This window comes from Zootermopsis nevadensis, unplaced genomic scaffold (genome assembly GCF_977971745.1).
Source record: "Zootermopsis nevadensis isolate Lab colony 2312 unplaced genomic scaffold, Znev_1.0 Znev_ptg000061l, whole genome shotgun sequence".
NCBI lineage: Eukaryota > Metazoa > Arthropoda > Insecta > Blattodea > Termopsidae > Zootermopsis > Zootermopsis nevadensis.
In genome coordinates this window covers 21,776,008-21,794,027 of record NW_028259192.1, presented here as the reverse complement: position 1 = coordinate 21,794,027, position 18,020 = coordinate 21,776,008, and the positions used below count along the sequence as shown (strand labels likewise).

Genomic DNA, 18,020 nt, shown 5'->3' with positions numbered 1-18,020 from the left:
ATTTTTCGATTGCAAGTAAAAACGTTTGATTTTTCCCGTGATGTATATTAATTTAAATATATTCTCATTATCGTTATTTTATTATTTAGTGTTCTGTCTGACGACAGGTCCATATGAACAGGTTCCTTCCATCCTTTTCTCGGACTGGGACCTGTTCATATACGTTCTTGGCAGATGATCCAGAAGTGGTTTGCCATTGCCTTCTTCTGTGTGTGAATGGAGTAATTGTTGGGATGCCACGGAGGAAAACTCCGTGTTGCCTAGACCACGGCCTTGCCCAACACAAGTTATAAATTCGGGCACCGCCGGGAATCGAACCCGAGACCCCAGGATTACAAGGCCAGCGTTCTAACAGCTAGACCACCGTATATAAATTTCCGCTTCAAAATGATTTGGTATAATGGATTACAGTACACTGAGAAAGTGTAATACGTATTTGAAACACTACCGTCTATTAATCAGAAAGTGAGTGAGTGATAGGGAGGATAGCAGAAAAAGAGAAGCAAAGATGTGAGATACCCGTCGATTTCTGCGTATTTTATATTTAGAAGGTCCCCAGGCAATTCCCGTTAGTCCTTCTGATACGGTAGCCTAAAGAACGTTTAAGGAATCGGACCTCAAAGAAAACACAACAATTAACAATGAATTCTGCTTGTTATTTCGTGTTTAAGTGTATGAGCACTAACATTGAAAACATCTTAACATTGCCTGTTCTATGTGGACTTAAGTGCGTTTGACGGATGAATGATTTTAACAATGATTTAATGACAGTAACAATAATGAAATTCTTAAATAGGGAGGGAGCTGTGCTGTTTGGTGCCTGGAGGCGTGTTCATTTTCCACTGCTCATGTTATACTGCCATCAAAAACAGCTGTTAACTAGCGCGAAATCTATCTGTAACTCATTTCCTGTTATCCTGACTTGTAAATGGACGTTGCTATGATGTTCAGATATCAGACCTGTAAGGTATCAGTAGATTCTGTATTTAGACGTTGCGTTTGGTATCGACTCATTAAAGGTCTATTATTTGGTGTAAAATGTTTCAGAACTTATACGTTTTGGGGACCAAAATATGGCATAAAGTTTACATTTGGTTTATGCTGACATCAGGAGAAAAAATATCACGAATTTTTTTTTGTTATAATGTAGTTTAAATTTAAACTCTTTTGTAGAATCCTCTAATGATGCAAGAACTATTCTTATCGTCTGTCCAATCGCCTACTGATTCCCCGGACGTGCGATACCTTCTCGAATTGGATGCGAATCCACGATCCCAGGGTTATAGCGGTCAATCAATACTCGCCCCACTGTAATGGGTAATACGTAAAAAAAAAAGCTAACGACTTGTGATTTGTTGTACAGCTGTGATAGCTACAAGTAATAGAAGCTATTATTTTGTCATAAAGTTGGAGAAAAAAAAACTAGTCAGCAGTGCTACCAACTGTATAAATTCTTTGAAATGCTGTGTTTTGTATACAAACTTTACTGTATATATTATCCCTTAATTGTAGGTATTTTACGGGAAACAGTGAACTTCTTTTGGGTATCCCTATGGTTTCATAACCCAGAAGACAACTAACTTTTCTTTAATTCATATAGGCCAGTAATGGATTTTGAATGAAAAATTACGCACTGTTGTAGAGTTTTATATTTATAAGGGGCATTTCTCTTTCTGGCCAAACTATGAATGAATAATGAACTCTCTTACCATCTAAGCTGATTACATATGAAGCCGTTCCGTCATAATTGAGCTGAATGTTTCGTATTGTGTACGGAATATTCCATTTAAAAACTCTGCCCTGACTACAACACAGATCAGCGAAGCCATTATCAGTTTTTAATTCTTGAAGCCGTATCCCGCTGTAGCTGATGCACGTACGTAATTTCAGCCATGTTAGCAACTTCACAGTTTCTGAACAACTGGCGTGAGCAGCGGCCTAGCAACTGGGGTGACCTTGAATATGGTTTCACGGGGGAATTTTGGGAAAGAGTAGGCTATTAGGTTACTGAATTTTGGCAAACCTGCATCTGGTTTAATTCTTGTACCAGAGAGCCTGGGGGCAGAGGATTTTTCCTCTAGCCTCTGCGTCCAGACCGGCTCTGGGGCCCACCCAGCCTCCTCTACAATGGGTACCGGGGTCCTTTCCCTGGAGTATAGCCGGCCGGGGCGTGATGCTGACCACACCCCCATCTACTGTCGAGGTCAAGGAAGAGAGGAGCTATACCTCCACTCACCCCAAGCGCCTGTATGGCACGTAGTGGGACAAACTTTTACCAGAGAGCCTAATTATTCGATTAAATTTTGCACTGTGTGAGTGACACTTACTTTTTGTATCGTAATATTCATTTTACATTTACAATCTTTACTGCTTCCTGGTAAACGTGAAAAATACACATTTGAAACTCCCTTCTTTATATATCTGCATATCATTTACTGTTGTACATTTAGTTATTTTAAAGTCCCATTGAAATTCAATTTGGAATTATTTCTTTCGTAACTTAAATCTTGCCCCATCTACAATTTCCTTGGGGAGTGGGGGAGGATTTGGCGTTCTAATGGCGACGAAGACGTCCATGTTGGTCTTTTGAGTTCTGACGTCATGTGGTATTGAGGCTAATTTAGTTAGCACCATTTCGTAGAAACGTGTCGCCCCGTCTCTGATCATACGGCTGTGCGCGCAGAATCGTGACATGTCCACAGAATTTGAGCTTCGGGTAACAGGCGAGTGACAATTCAAACGCTTTACGATGCGACGTTGGCATCCCGACGCCAAGCGTTGTCTCGTCGCCGATACAGGAACGAAGCTATTTGTTTCAGCGGGGAAATTAAAGGGAATATTACGAACCCAGTATCTATCCAGGGTTTTAGTCATGGTGAAGATGTTGGGTTTTATAAATAATTTTTTCCTCTGATATTGAAGGATGGTAATGAAATGATAATCTTTAAGGCAATAAAGGTTTATATGAAATGCAAGTATATATTGGATTTTTATATGGTAATACTTATTCAGTAACAGTTTCATAATTCTGCTTTTTTCGTCAGCTTGCTGGTTTCAGTGTAGTACTCTAATAAGATCCTTTACTTTTAATTCATAACTAGGATTTTATGAGATGTTAAGAACATCTGTTGTATGCTTAACTTTAGAAACTTTACTAGAATCCATGCAACTTCAAGATCTGTGCTTGAATATTTGTAGCCAATACATTCAAGGGGCAACATCAAAGTTTAATGAAAAGTTGTTTTCTGTAGAGGAAACCTCTCTAAAATCTCTAAAGGAAACGTCCGGGGGTGGCAGATAAAGCTGCCAAGTACCAGAGAACTTCTGAACAAGGATTTTTTTATCTTCAGATTTAAAAAAAGACTATAAGGTAAAGAAGTATTATAAAATTAATGTTATATTTTGAAAACAGAATTTTATTTCCGGACAATGGGTAAAAGATTTACGTCCTAAATTTTAAATACAACCGCTTCTTAAAATAATAGTTTCAGAAAATATTTTAAGTTTAACTTTTGCAAAAAATTTTGTTTGTACTCTGTTATATTTTGATGTAATTTATTGCTTCTTAATTATCTCTGTTTCTCGCGCTCTGAAAAGTCGTCCCTGATTCGCTGGGGTTTTTTTTCCCTTTAAAAACTTCTGTGTCGACAGGTTCTAAGATAACTGTATAAATATGAGAGGTAATTTGCGTTTTTTTTGTTGTTTTCATGATACATTTGCTTTAATGTTCATTTACGTTCCGTGCAAATCATTTGTTAACAAAGCTAGTCACACAGCATAAGGAGTACGAGATGTTTTCTAATATTTGTTTAAATATTCATAATGAAAATATGTTCCAATTACAATTTTCAGACTTTAATTGCGTCTGTCTAATTCTCCCATTTTTTTAGAGCGATAAGCTCTTTCGATAAAATCGATTAGTTGAATTTGAACCTAATGTAAAGTTGAATTTTATATGGAGCCGATATGGCCAAAATTACATTCGTCCAATTACACGATTGGTGTTTCATGCATGTATTATTAAAATTAATCAAAATCCATAAATTAAATATTCTGAGAAAATATCGAACTAAAATGAAGTGGTTTGTGTGTTTTATCTTTCACACCCCCACCCCCACCCCCCCCCCTTACGTTCTGTTAAACATTTCAGAATCGTCTGAAATGTAGTTATAATTTATGTTAGTTCCTTTTTGATTTTGCGTAGTATACGCTATTAAAAGAGTCCGAACATCCGAACATTTAGACCGTAGCCTATTGGAACTGAATGAGATATGCCAGCTTCATGTCAATGCAGAAGGTATTAATTTTAATGGTCTGGAACATAAATATCACGAATAAAAATACAGAATCTGCATCAGATGGTGGAAGAGGTTTGATCCAGAATAAATCCGGGAAGATGTAAGTGGGGGAATGTATAGGAATACACCTATGTCGTCAATTGGTTAACGCGTAACATATTTGTTAAAATATACACGGGGTATAAATCCTTCGGAAAACTGACAAAGACCAAACATTTTGCAGCGACAGTGATAAATGGAAACTGCGTTCACGAAGAGATTTAAGAGCGGATTAACTTCGGGTAATGCTTGATGTCTTTCATATAATCGTGTTTTACATTTCTGTCTGCTACGTAATGATGTAACATTTCGCCCGATTTTCTGCTCGGGTAAAAAATGCTGATCTCCTACCGTGAGATAGAAACAAAGATCGTGCCTGCGATCATTTCGGTGAGGAGGGGAAAAAGTGGCAGGGGAAAACTCCGTAAGTAGGAGATTGATAATTGAAGATATCCGTCTTCTGGGTTGTTGCGCTGTGTAGTCTGGTCGATGTTAACCAACGTTTCAGAGGTCATACTGCCTCCGTCATCAGGGCGATGAGTATGAAGATATCCGTCTTCTGGGTTATTGCGCTGTGTAGTCTGGTCGATGTTAACCAACGTTTCAGAGGTCATACTGCCTCCGTCATCAGGGCGATGAGTATGAAGATATCCGTCTTCTGGGTTATTGCGCTGTGTAGTCTGGTCGATGTTAACCAACGTTTCAGAGGTCATACTGCCTCCGTCATCAGGGCGATGAGTATGAAGATATCCGTCTTCTGGGTTATTGCGGTGTGTAGTCTGGTCGATGTTAACCAACGTTTCAGAGGTCATACTGCCTCCGTCATCAGGGCGCCTGATGATGGAGGCAGTATGACCTCTGAAACGTTGGTTAACATCGACCAGACTACACAGCGCAAGAACCCAGAAGACGGATATCTTCATACTCACCGCTGTGAGAACCTCAAGTCTTACACAGATTGATAATTGTTTTTACTCTTAAGCAAATATATGGATGATCAAATCAAAGATTATGAGATTGGCGGGGCTAGTAGAGTGCATGGGGATGATAAGTGTGTTCAGTAATATAGCAGGAAAGACTAAAGGGGCAGAACCATTTCGCATGTCAACTGGTATTTGGGAGGATATTATTAAAATGTATTTTGTAAGAAATTCTGGGTTCGGGGAGCTTTTGTGAACGTAGTTTTTGTGTTACGTTCTATTAAAAGCATAATGTTGGAGACAGGATGAATGTCTGAAACATCAGTAAAGTTATATATCGTCCTGATGATGGAGGCAGCAAGAACACTCGAAAAGTCGTTTAACTTCTACGGTGCAGCAACCCAGAAACAATTTATTGATAGGGAGATAGTTATGCAGTCTAAGTGGGAACTAATGAAATTGATATCAGGAAAATAGTTTGCAAAATAGTATGTAGTTAGGGGCGTTAGGATTTCTGAGTTGCTGAATGCGGATTTGTTACGAAGTAAAGGTCCCATCCATGAAATCCGTAAGTGAGCACTTGAGTTAGGATTTTTTAGTCCCTGTAAGGTTTCTTTCAGTACATCTCAGTGTTTTGCTTTACCGTGAAAAAGACAAAGAGATGATCTGAAATTGATACACAAATGTCTGGAAACTTTAATGTTTGAAGTATCGGGAATTGCATTCCTGAAATTGCTTTCTTTTCACAGGTGATTGGACGCCGAACTGAGGTCTATCTTTCCGCGTACACGAACTGAAGTTGATATTTTCGTGAGGGCAAGCACAGAGAGGCATGTTGGCAGCACTGCCAAGAAATGAAATCGCTGTCCTTTTCTGAACGTGTACGTCTCTGTGACGACGTAGTCTTATTGTTCTTTCCGTTGTTTATTTATTTCTGCCCCTTTCCCCCTGCATTATTTCTTACTTCAATAATTACATTCACGAGGAAGCTAAAGCCGGATTAAAGTCGAGGAATTCGCCTGTCAGTGAGTTCAAAATTCTTTGTGTTCCCATCCGTTACCAAAACTTTAAAATTTATAGTATGTAAATATGGTAACCTTTGGTTGCATGGGCGTGAAACTTGGTGCATGATGTTTCAAGAATAACGTTTGATTTTGGGTGTTTATGAGCGCTAAGAGAATCTCAATTTTTTTTTTTAAATTTGAATTCAGAAAATTACGTAATACCGAGCATCATAATTTTTGATCTTCACTGAATGTTGTTGAAATTATAAATTGGTATGAGATTTGCGGGACATGCGTGATAACAGTGAAAATGAGTGCAGAATTTTGATAGGAAATATAATGGGAAGACAGCACTTGAACGACGTAGACGTTGAAGGATAATATTAAAGTTGATTTTAGAGGAATCGTATGTTAGTGTGTGTTTGTAAACACGGAATTAAGCCTTTGGGTTTATATAACAGGCGAGATATTTGGTGACTGGCTCGAAAAAATGTCAGTTTCTGAAAAAGTCTACTTTCCTTAATGTATTTCTGCCTCTCCTCATATTTCATTATGTTTTCCCGTTCTATCGGTCGTTTATCCTACCTTTTTAAATTGAAAATTATTTTTCTCTTTCGAAATTGATTAGAAAAAGGTGTTTTAAGTTCTGTAAGCTTGTTTTTTCAATCACTTAATATTAGTTTTACCGTCTCTGTTCGACCTCACAGTTGAAATTGGAGACGTATTCTTGCTATACTGCTTTGTTTCTGGAGCTGTAGAATTTACAGAATTTTTTAAATAGTGGGAATAAAAGGGGAATAACAGGTAGGGATAAAATGATAAAAATTGAAAAAAAAAAATTTTGGTCAGAATTAAAAATAGTATTAAAAAGTCGAAGGATGTAACATTTTTAAAAAATTCAAAGTTTTATTAGATTACTTCTGAATTAGAGGGAAATAGATTTTCACGACTTACGTTATATTTCATGTGCGACCTCAGAATTGTACAGTAACACAAAGTAACTCCTACCTTAAAGGTCAGCAATCGGACGGAAATTAATGCACTTACTCCCTTAATAAGAACACGGTTGAATTGACTGACGTAGTTAAACGTAAACAGCGTAAGAATAATGCACAGACAGTTTGGCCAACTTGGTGATATGAAAATCCATATAATTCTCAATGCTCCCAGTTTATCCCTCCCAAAATTCCGAATTTTTTTCCCCCCTGAAAAGAAATCGGTATTTTCCAGGTGAAAGAACTTTTTTTTTTCGCAACCCCGAAATCTGTGTAATTACAACTGAGTTAGTAATCCTAGCACGCAGTTTTGGATTTACGACGAAGTTTGTATCTTAATCGAATGCTAGAATAACACCCTCAGCTACCCCCATAGCCGACATGCATAGGTACGGGACATAAATTGAGTTTGTAATGTTTGTTCGGTAGCCATTACAGGTCGACTGTGGGACTCTGTGTCAGACAGAATCGCTCGGAACTGCAATATGAATCCATTTCCCTTTGATTGATGTTGTGTGTGATACACTGCGGAAACACAGTTTAGAATTCTCGCTTAATGAATGCTTGTTTGAAAGGGCAAGTTAGCTCAGTCAGTAAAGTGATTGGCTGCTGGTGTTTGATTCGCGGATTCGGCTAGGGGATGCCAGTGTAACGTTTTAAAAGTGTTTAAATCAGATATGAATTTCATTTTCCACACGTAACAGTGGAAATTTGTCTTAATTTGTAATTCACGAGAGCAGGGCGCTCCTTTCAGAGCTCCTGGGGGGGGGGGTTGTCAAGTTCGTAAAACGCAATCAACCCCCCCCGAATGAAAAACTAAACTAACCTTCTCATCGGGGGGTTGGTTGCGATTTAAAATCTTGAGTAAGAAACTAACCCCCCCCGAATGGGGGGTTAAAACACTTGACCAACCCCCAATCGGCCACGCTCAAACAAAATAGTACAGCACATGTGGTCACACTTTTAGAACCGGAGCCTTATTGTTAGGCTATCATTTTGTTAAGCCTTTGTCCGTCAGATGGCGAGGGGGCGTTGCTAGTTTAATTAAAGTAGACCGAGAATATCGTTTCTGCTCGTTGTTCAGCCATAAATATTACAAGTAATTACTTTTAATGTAGGATTGAATTTTGTATGCAGGATATAAATGTGATATGCTGAAGAAATGTTCAACGTTTTTATATTATTTTTTATTTTAAAGTTAGAAAACTAAGTATTATCTCTCGCTGTAGAAACACCGAGGTCTCTTAACAAGGCAATTGTTAGCAAAACTGTTGGCATGCAGAAGTCTGTAAGTTTAATTGCATCAATCAGAGAAATTCGATATGATTTGTGGTCAGCGCATTGAAATGTAGGAAGCAAACTATGCAGTTATTAATAACGAGTTATGTGACGGGCAGCACAGATTACAAAATGGTTCATATTATGAAACGTTTCTTCGTACTATTAACGCAACTATCGGTTTACTATATAAGCGGACTATTACAATAGCGACGAGAATTATTTCGCAAGTCTGTGTTGGAATCTATTTCTTCATATTTACAATGATGATTCAAGAAGCCTTTGTAAATTCAACGAGAAATTATTTCTGCCACGTCTTAAATCCCTACCCTCTGAGTTCCTTGTGTCCTGTCCCGTTCACATACCAATTAATATTTACGAGGTGCGATCGGAAAGTTTCCAGACTGTGTCAATAGAGGGCGAACCGGATGTAGTACGGTTGCGTGAAGATGTGAGACGGAAGCGGCCGGCAAAGTCGCTGCTGCATCATGACAACGCGCCAGCGCACACCGCCCTCAAAGTTCGGCAGTTTTTGGCCTCAAACACCATGGCCGTCATCCCGCACCCTCCTTATTCGCCGTGTGACTTCTTCCTCTTCCCAAAGATGAAAATTCAGCTAAAGGGAAGGAGATTTGAGACGATAGAAGAGATTCAGGCAGAATCGCAGATGGTGCTTGACAGGCTGACAAAGAAAGACTTCCAGGGATGCTTCCAGGCTTGGCAGCGGCGCTGGGATCGTTGTGTTCACTCCCAGGGGAACTACTTCGAGGGTGATGGATGAATTTAATACCTGAGATAAGTGTACGGGTTTTTATACGCGCAGTCTGGAAACCTTCCGATCGCACCTCGTATAGACACGACACAAGAGTATTTAAGAAGTAAGACATATTGTCCTCGGTCCTTGTGCAATGATTGTTGTATAATTTGCACGAAATTTAATATACAAACAAATTTCAGAATGATAGCTGAATCGGCCATCTGAGGCCCGAAAGGAAAAAAGGAATGATTTCAGAAGAAGTAGAATACGCGACTCGTATTGAAAACTCGCGTTACGTATGGTATCATTAGCAGGATGGAAGTGTTTCAAGCTCTGAGCGTTTACGCTAGAAATAGCACTTCGCTTGAAAATGACTAGAAAACTGCAGAAGACGTTTAAAACCGAATGAGAAGGAGAAAGAACAGAGGAGAAGAAGAAGATTTTTGAAACCAAATGGAAGACATTATTGCTGTGTTCAATAAGATTACATTTCTGTCATAAGGACATTCTCAATCGTTTTCATTAGAAAATATTGATTTTGTTAAACTTGATATCGATTTTTTTTAATCGGGATTTTATTCAGAACTTTATTTTCGATATAAGAACACCATGAAAGAAATCCAAGTAAATATCAGACTTTTTTGTGACGCCTAAGGCGTGACTGCATCGAAATTATGTCTTCGAGTTATTTTTGAACAATTTGATATCAGAGAGAATTTGTGACGATGTTTTTTTCACTCTTACGGTAGTAATCGGTACAAAGTCTATTGTAAACTGTGCTTCATTTTGCTTTCAAATTTATTAATTATACGTGCGGCTAATTTGCCCATTTGTGATGATATAATGTTGAAGCTTCACAAATTTATTGTATTTTAATTTATTATTTACATACCATTTAGAGTCCTCTCTCATTTTTTCTGTTTAGTTGTAAACAAATTATCCCAGAACTGATTTACCAGGAAAATAACGCCAGATTAAATTATATTCAGAGGATTTTTTGATATCAATTGGAACTTCGTAATTGGCAGATTTTTCATTTAACCAACAACTTTAATGGTGATACATAAATAATTAAAAATGTAATCATTTGACTAATTGTGTTAGTTTAGGCAAATTTGTATTTAACATCCGATGAAAACAGGTCAAATACTTATTATTTGTTGTCTTAACTGAGCGTTAATTACTTAACAAGGACAGCAAATTTGATTTTATAGTAAATGTAATAATATTGGCTTTCTGAAATAACATTAGGAATAAATAAACCAGCCGGACATTAAAAACAATCTCAAAATAAACATGTAAGCAGGAACGAATAAACACGAATACTATTTTAAATTCCTGTGTGAGCTCAGTTTTATCGCTGTTTACAGGTATAAAAACTATGTTGATTTGCTTTAGAACTGCATTTCAGCTGAAGGGCCTTTGGTTATAACAAATCCCTGTCTGATCAATTCATACGATTAACATAGGGAACTATGACTTGTTTGCAATTGAAATCCACTGGGTGGTTTATATAAAATGAGTTTATGCTGAATATATTAATTTCGCTTAGTGATATAATAGTTCACGTTTTCGTTTGTAAATAATTCCCACTATTTAAATCCTGTATAATGCCGTCGATCTAGCTTGGCATTAATAATTTGGTTGAACTAATTCTTTAGTTTCAGTGGAAATCCTATGTACGTGTTAATAAATTAACGAAGCCAAACAAACAGCATGGGGCAGAGTCCTTCTTGAGATTCTATAGTACGAGGTGCGATCGGAAGGTTTCCAGACTGCGCGTATAAAAACCCGTACACTTATCTCAGGTATTAAATTCATCAATCACCCTCGAAGTAGTTCCCCTGGGAGTGAACACAACGATCCCAGCGCCGCTGCCAAGCCTGGAAGCATCCCTGGAAATCTTTCTTTGTCAGCCTGTCAAGCACCATCTGCGATTCTGCCTGAATCTCTTCTATCGTCTCAAATCTCCTTCCCTTTAGCTGAATTTTCATCTTTGGGAAGAGGAAGAAGTCACACGGAGCTTAGAAAGGAAGTTGGGGTCGGTTCTTGCAAGATCTTTGAGCTCCTGACAAACGAGAAGTCGATTCTGCTTCTGGTCCTCAGACAGGATGCGTCGCATGTCGAGTTCTTCCTTTAGAATCAGCTGACAGGTCCCATAGCCTATCCCAACAATGTCGCACAAGTCGTTGATGGTACGACGTCGATCTTCGTAACATTTTCGGGCGTTGTGCTTGAAGATGGTCGTCCAGAACGCTCGTCATCATCGACAGAGGTTCGGCCATTTTTAAAACGTGAATGCCACACAAAAGTTTGTGCACGACCCATTGCGGACTCCCCAAATGCTTGCTTTAGCATTTCATAGGTTTCCGTAGCCGTTTTGGCGAGTCTTTGGCAAAATTTGATGCACACGCCATTCCGAAATCGCAGGAGGGTCGGTGTAATGCACTACCAAAACGCCCGTAACTAAGAAACAAATGCTAATTCGATGATGCCGGCTGGCACACTGATTCACTATGAATGTAGGCCGCACCCCCTAGCGGCAGAAGCTCGTACTACATCCGGTTCGCCCTCTATTGACACAGTCTTAAAACTTTCCGATCGCACCTCGTATATTAAGTTAGTCTAGAAAACTTTCGCCTTTTATGGAATCCCAAGGTTTATTACCATGTTTACAAGAATCAGCTAAAGTCGCTTTTCCTGAGCCAGATAAATCCAATTCACATCACCGAACCCTATTTTCTTAAGATCTATTTTAATATTATCCTCACATCAATGCCTAGCTTTTTCTCTAACCGCTTCGTGAATGTAGTTTCGATTTGTAAGGTTCATCTATAATTATCGAGTATTCAAAATGTGCATTTTTTTAGAAGCGTTTGATAATATTATGAAACTTTAGGTTTTGACTTTAAAAGATGGACGCTTTAATTGTTTTGTTGCTTTGTATCAACGTTATGGATTACCACGCACAATAACGCGCGTCAAAATACCGCAGAAGGAAAGCACTAACATGTTAATGTATTCTGCTCGATAACAGATGGACGGATTTGGATAAAATTTGGTAAGGACGTTTTGTCTCTGGGTTACACCCTTGACCAAAATTCAAAATTTGCGAAGGGCGCAAGGTGGAATACGTGTATTCCGGTGCGGATTAGACATTATAAATATTAAATATATTTATTTTGTACAGTCTATACACAAACGTTTGAAGTTTATTGGTGTTGTAAAAATTATATAATATTAAAACATTTTATTGTGTAAAATATTATATTAGCGCTCTTAATCGTAAATACGATTTTACATTATATTTTTTAGCGCTTTTATTAAAACGACATGTTTCGACGGGTAATACCGTCGTCTTCAGGTTTTTATCAATTTAAAATATTTTAAAAACTATTAAATATTTGATGCAATATATTATAATGATCCGTAGTTCTGTTTGTAGCTTTCCATTTTCACAGAGACACAATAGAAAAATATCACATACAACGAACACACAAACAAAACACTGCATTAAATGATAACAACATCCACCTTAACAATCCCATCTTCAACGTCATACAGTTCCTTGACCCTACCCCATGAAACAACTTTCAGTTATATATAAATAACCCTCAAACAACATACTTACACCAGACACAGATTCTCTTCACCAGCTGTCAGACGCACGTTACTCTACACAACATCTCTTGGTATGTTCCTCGTTTACTATTTTTAACAGATATTTATACGATTATTTATTGTATTTATTTCCTATGTCAATTCATACTCATTCCAAGAAAATAATTAAACATTAATTCCACAGATAAATATAACGTCTGACTACAATAAACAACTTACCATGAAAATGGAAAGCTACAAACAGAACTACGGATCATTATAATATATTGCATCAAATATTTAATAGTTTTTAAAATATTTTAAATTGATAAAAACCTGAAGACGACAGTATTACCCGTCGAAACATGTCGTTTTAATAAAAGCGCTAAAAAATATAATGTAAAATCGTATTTACGATTAAGAGCGCTAATATAATATTTTACACAATAAAATGTTTTAATATTATATAATTTTTACAACACCAATAAACTTCAAACGTTTGTGTATAGACTGTACAAAATAAATATATTTAATCAAACACAAACATGACGCATATAAGATACAAAAAAAATTATAAATATTGTTTTATAAACAAGGGCCATGTTCCTTCGAATATCCTGTAATATCCAGTAACATAAAAGTATTGGGTTGTAATCTTATATGTATGCCCGCGCAGATTAGAATTACAGAAAACGTGGTCATGAAATAGAACTATTTGTATTTTCTCGCTGTTCACAGCAGAATTATCTGATAAGCGCTTTGCTTAGAAATGTGGAGATCATATGACCTAGAACCATTAACTTTTCGCCAAACACGTGCAGTTCATCATGATTCACTGATAATCCGTACAGATAAATCTTCTTTCGCCATTCCCTTAATTCTCGCTGTTACGACTCATAATCCAGTGGGAAATTTATGCATTTGTTGAATTTCCTGTAGGGGTGCATTGTACTATTAAACCACACATGTTTCTATAGTAACAGAAAAGGAGGAGGGAACACGCGCTCTAGTGACGGCGTACCGAAACTTTCTCGCATTCTGCAGACATTTCAGACTTTGCCCCGCGGAAAGGGTCTGACATAGTGCAAGACCGAGCTAAGTAACACGTAGTATATAATTTTGTCGAACCATTATTATTCGTGTCACAGCACGATAAAGGGCGGGTTAATTCTGTTAAAAATAATAGACGCATTCCCTTTGAGTGATCCTGGGTCTTAATAAAGACACATTTAACGTCTGTGTGAATTATTTCTTATATTATAAAGAATGTAATATTTTAACACTGGGACTTCCAGATAGTAAGTTTACGAATTCGAATGCAAGACTCAAACGGCCATCTTGATCTTGTTAATATTCTTAACGTTGCTTAAGTCTTGTCTTTCTCTTCAGTAAAGTTAAGTGGATAGAACATGAGTAAAATCAAGTATTGAAAGACGCATTATTATTATTATTATTTAGTGTTCTGTCTGACGACAGGTCCATATGAACAGGATCCTTCCATCCTTTTCTCGGACTGGGACCTGTTCATATACGTTCTTGGCAGATGATCCAGAAGTGGTTTGCCATTGCCTTCTTCTGTGTGTGAATGGAGTAATTGTTGGGATGCCACGGAGAAACCGGGGAAGCCCCCAGAGGAAAACTCCGTGTTGCCTAGACCACGGCCTTGCCCAACACAAGTTATAAATTCGGGCACCGCCGGGAATCGAACCCGAGACCCCAGGATTACAAGGCCAGCGTTGCTTCTGAAAGACGCATATCAGAAAAAAAAGATGTGTAAACCTGACAGATTATCTGTTTACTGCGCTCTTCACTTTAGAAGGATAAGCCGTTAAAATTTTTCAAACGTTTCGACAAGCATTGCAATTGCCATCTTCAGGGTGAATGTGTAAGGGTAGTTGTGGATGGAAGTCTTACATAGACCAGGCATCAAGGGGTGTGAAGGACGTGATTGAACAACAGAGACGCGTGGTTCTATCGAAGCGGCGACGAGCACGTGGTTGAGGAATAGAGGCGATGTAAAGAGGTTAAAGGCTACTTTGATAGGAGAAATGATGAATGATTTTGGCTGTCACATGGTGATGAAAGGCGGGCCAGCGGTTGTTGGGTCGGGCTTGGGGGAGCGCTGAAGGGGTGAAGCGAGTTTCTCTTCATCTGTTCCCGTCTTCAGGGTTGAAGTTGAGGTGGGGGTTGGTTATAAGAAGCCGTCAAAGATATCTGAACGATATTTGGGTTAAAAGTTGTTACTTTGACCCCTGAATGTTTTTGTAAGGGAGAGGCGAAACATGTAATAGGAAAATAAAGCATATTTTTATAAATTCGTGTATTTGACGGTGTATGTGTAGCTGAGAACAGGGTTGACTTCTGGAACGTTCAGCCTAAAAGTCTAGTGGATAGTGACTGGCGTTTCGGAGTTGCATACTGACTCCATCATCAGGGCGATGAGTAAACCTTACACGTCGTAACATGCCAGAAGACAACCATCTTGTTACTCACCACCTTGAGAAACTTAAATTCATTTTTACCTTTGGATCTCTGTCTTCTTCAACATCTGTTTCCGAATTTCTGAAACTTTTTTCAATGAACAATGAATTTTCAGAGTTCTTATCAGCTTCTTCAGAATTACCCTGTGTCTCTGTCTTTCTCTTAAGTCTCTCTTGTCCCAAAGGGCACGCGCGGACTAACAAACAAAGCGATTTCAGTTTTCACATATGACCGGATCCTTTCTGTCCGTCTTGTAGTGTCTGGGGAAACATCTGTACTTGCTGGAATCTGTGTTGTGTTGTGTGTTTCCCCACAGTAAATACTGATCTGAAACAAACATCTGCATTAACTGCCGACTTTGTCCGTCCTGTTTGATCCTGTGATGTCCTAGAAATTCCACCATTCGTAATTTCCGCTATGAATCATTCAAATGTCACCTCATCGTCAAACTTATTTCTTTTAACATTCCTCTGCCTTACGCTTGACTTGTTTGTTGCATAACACGTTAAATATATATAACATTTACCTCTGCATTTTAATCTTGCCTTCCGTTTCCGGTGCAGTAATAATCCGGCACCCTGAAAATAGTAACGGACAGCTTTTGTGGTAATTTAAGTAACAGGATATAAAGAGAGACTTATTGTACAGTATATGAGAATTTATTGTACACTAGAAGTGGACTTACATGCAGGCAGATGGTCGACAAATTCAATTTCTACTTTTCCTCCGCAAGTGTCCCGCGCCCTCTGTCGTAAAAAGTGCACGATTTGAGTTCCGTTCCGTCTAGGACGATGCGCGGTGAAGTTTGGAGTGTATTCTGAATTTGGGATAAAGTTACCTTAAGAAAACATGTTCTCTCAAGCAACGGACAGATATAAAAGTTAGTTATATAATTTACAAATATCTTCAGCAATTAAATAATCTATAAGTAATCGTAGCTACTGGCCGGACGACGTGGGTTCGAACCCCACCGGACTAAAATCTATCTTTGCCATAAATTCAAGGCAGACTCCAGTATCGTGTGTGTTGTTATTCCCCCCCCCGGGGACAATGCGGCCGGGGCTTGAATCTAACCACCCACTTCCATCTAGTGTCAGGCTGAAGAATGTATGGAGCTGTACCTCCAGTCTCCCATGAGTATTCATTGCGCGGTGTTTAATTAAACACCAGGTGTTTTTGTGTTATCGTGTGGTTGCAAGAACTGGGAATAGAACAGAGCTGGTAGAACCGGGGTTCTCCCGGTAGTGAAGATGATGTTTTTGTTGGGGTTGCGATGTCGTAGGTGGATAACCAGCGTTTCCGGGGGACGTGTTGTCTCCATCTTCAGCTCTGAAGAGAGATTGTTCCTCTGAAACGTTGGTAACTACGTACCAGTTACCACATAGTGAGAGACATAGAAGGAAAACGTGGAAAACTGGTATAAGAGATTAAAACATCAGAACTTGATTTTTTTTTGTGCGATTTATGTTTAACGAAGTATAAAGAAAAATAGTGTTACTTTGTGGTGGTCTACATCATATATTTTCAGTCTGTTATTTGGCTTTGCAACTGTACATTTCGATTTGCGGTAATAGATTCACGTCTGACGTAAGTTTACACAAGGTCGATGTAATACGCAGAGCGCCAAAGAACGCGTTTGGGGAATATGTAATACTCCGTTGGAGTACAATTTTTTCCACTCTTCCTTACAGAACGTCTTTTGTAGAACAAGCGCAGATGGTCCTTCAAATGGATGATCGGTCGTATTTCACCCTACAAGAAGGAGGTCAGATGTAGCCTCAAAGTGCACCTGAGTCCCAGTGCATTTCCAGGGCTCTCGAAATTTCTTCAACTTTTGACAAGCTAACCTCTCCCTTGAGTAATTCGGCGTCATATATCAAACGTCCGCCATATTTGATGCCCGAAAGAGGCAATGTAACCCTACTCACACTCCAAAACTTGATGTAAATGTTTCCATGTTACTAACATCGTACATCTGACTCTTAGACTTCTAAATACGTAAGTTAACGCGTATAACGTTCTATAACTGTACAGATTATAGAATGATTATGGTTGTGCTAGTTTCAATTCGTAGAGACCGGAAGTACTCTGTGTGTGATACTCCTAGCCACAAATGTGAAGCCGGATTGCATAACAGTACGTAAGCAAGGTTCTCTGTATATAACAGTAATCGTTTGGAATGTAACTTCGGTTCTGTGTTTCACGGCCAGATCTATCGGTTATGTGATACCTATCAGTGTTCCTTTAGTCACAAAGCATTGCTCTGTAACGTAGCGAGTATCCCATGATACACACTTGCCTCGGATATTCTGTGGCTTGAACAGGAAAAGCTCAAGGCCAATCATAATACACAGAAACATTAACTGACATCGACCAGTAGCAAAGCGGACAGCCAAAAGTGGCGTCATTAATGCGAATGCGCGTGGGGAAAGTTCCACGTATGGCCTTGGATAGATAGATGTGGTCAGCTTCAAGCTCTGGCTGTTTTAAACCTATGGAAATAACACAGAAAGAGAAGTAGAATATATTTTTTTGTAAATTCTACTCGTACATCCAAGAAAAAGTCAAGTCATAACCTATGCAACGTTTAGTATTTTTTGTTTGGAAATTTTTTTTATGTTTATTTTGATAACCTGAATATAAAATGG

General features: G+C 38.5%; 1 protein-coding gene and 1 long non-coding RNA gene across 2 annotated transcripts in view; both read left to right on the top strand.

The window, feature by feature from the left end:
- LOC147871260 (uncharacterized) overlaps nt 1-6,244 on the top strand; it is a 266,158-nt gene extending 259,914 nt beyond the window's left edge. The window contains exon 5 of the long non-coding RNA XR_015532671.1: nt 6,007-6,244. This is a non-coding gene — a long non-coding RNA (uncharacterized LOC147871260). The remainder of the gene's footprint in view (nt 1-6,006) is intronic.
- Nucleotides 1-18,020, top strand: part of LOC110830345 (neuroligin-4, X-linked) — a 279,623-nt gene that overhangs the window by 95,159 nt on the left and 166,444 nt on the right. The window lies entirely within an intron of this gene.